The sequence below is a fragment of the Alligator sinensis genome, unplaced genomic scaffold (genome assembly GCF_000455745.1).
Source record: "Alligator sinensis unplaced genomic scaffold, ASM45574v1 scaffold129_1, whole genome shotgun sequence".
NCBI lineage: Eukaryota > Metazoa > Chordata > Crocodylia > Alligatoridae > Alligator > Alligator sinensis.
In genome coordinates this window covers 1,545,614-1,547,064 of record NW_005842303.1, presented here as the reverse complement: position 1 = coordinate 1,547,064, position 1,451 = coordinate 1,545,614, and the positions used below count along the sequence as shown (strand labels likewise).

Here is a 1,451-nt window from a genome sequence, read left to right as displayed (position 1 = left end):
CGCGCGCCCCCGTGCCGCCCGCAGGCCCCAGCCGCGGCCCGTCGCCATGGCAACATCGAGCCCCGGCTGTTGCCCCCCCGCAGAGCTATGGGAGGTGTTGGCGGCGACGTCACGTGACCCCCTGGGAGCGTTCCGCGCCTCGTTCTCGCGGGGCGGGGGCGGGGCTTCTGCGCCTCCTTCTCTCGCCCTGCCCTGACGTCATTCAACCTGTGACAGCTGCTTACTTCGTAACACTTGTGTGACGCCTGCAGGACTAGCACGCCTAGGGCAATGCAGAAGTGTGACGTGCTGGGCGCTAACGCACCTCAGATACTGCGTGTTTAGTTCAGTATTTCCTTTGTAACATGCTAAGGACATCGGTAGTGCCTGAAGTTACTGCACAGTAGTGCTGGGGCACAGTTATTTAGTGACACTTAACTGCCAGTTAGTCTCATGCCACTGCAGGCTAGGCTAGTCACACAGTTTTTGCTGTGATATGCGGTGTGATGCTAATGTGCATAAGCTGCTAGTGTCAGTGCACCCAGTGACAAGGAGAGAGAGCTTTTGAAATGAGACCTGCAGCCTGGCTTCACAGCCTGGAAGTTGTGCTACATCAGCCAAAAGAGGGCCCAGGCTGCTCCCACGCTTAGTGCTTCGTCCCAGAAGAAAACTCCTTCACGCTCGGACTCAGATGACCCTTGATCATCACATCCTCCCGTGATGAGCTGTTGCTGATAGCAAGGCTATTAAATTGGTCCTGGATTTGATCCACTCTGGGCGCGTCTACTTGTGAAACCAATTTGATGCAAAAAAACCTCCCGTGCAGTTTGCAATGGAGTTTTTTTGCGTTGCTTTTACAGGTGTGCCTGACACCACAGTATGTTGAGTCACGGCAGACCAGCCCCAGCAGGCGGAGGGTGCTGGGGGTCTGCCTGCCAGCCTGGGGCTGCTCCGACTCAACATGCTGTGGAGGGGCTGGCTGGGGTACAAAAGTGCTGTGGTGTGGGGCAACCCTCATGCACCAGTCAGCCCTGGTCAGCATCTACATGCGTGTTGCAGCAAAGTAAATAACTCCGCCATAGGATCATACCTGTGTTGGGCAGTACTGTCCTATGGCCGAGTTAATTAGTTTATTTCAGTCGAATAGCACCGTATGTGTAGATGCTAACACTTTACTGTGGAGCTAATTAGTCAGCTCTGCAGTAAACCTCTCATGTAGATGCACCCTGTTTGTGGGAGATCTCGAGTGGGAATAAAATCATTTGTGTTACTCTTCCTTTTCCAGCATTTCTTAAAAACAATGTTCAATAAATTCTTCCTATAACTCTTGTCTGCCTGTTAAACTCACCTTCATTTTCCATCCGCATGTATTCAGCGAATGCATTGTTATCTTCATGAGCGTGACCATTAATAATAATCACATCTTCACTGATGATGCTTGGGCTAGGACTGCTGCCATTTGGATCTTTCAT

At 52.0% G+C, this 1,451-nt stretch overlaps 1 pseudogene; it reads right to left on the bottom strand.

Annotated features, from left to right (window-relative positions):
• Window positions 1-625: 625 nt before the first annotated feature.
• LOC102370649 lies at window positions 626-1,451 on the bottom strand (annotated as a pseudogene).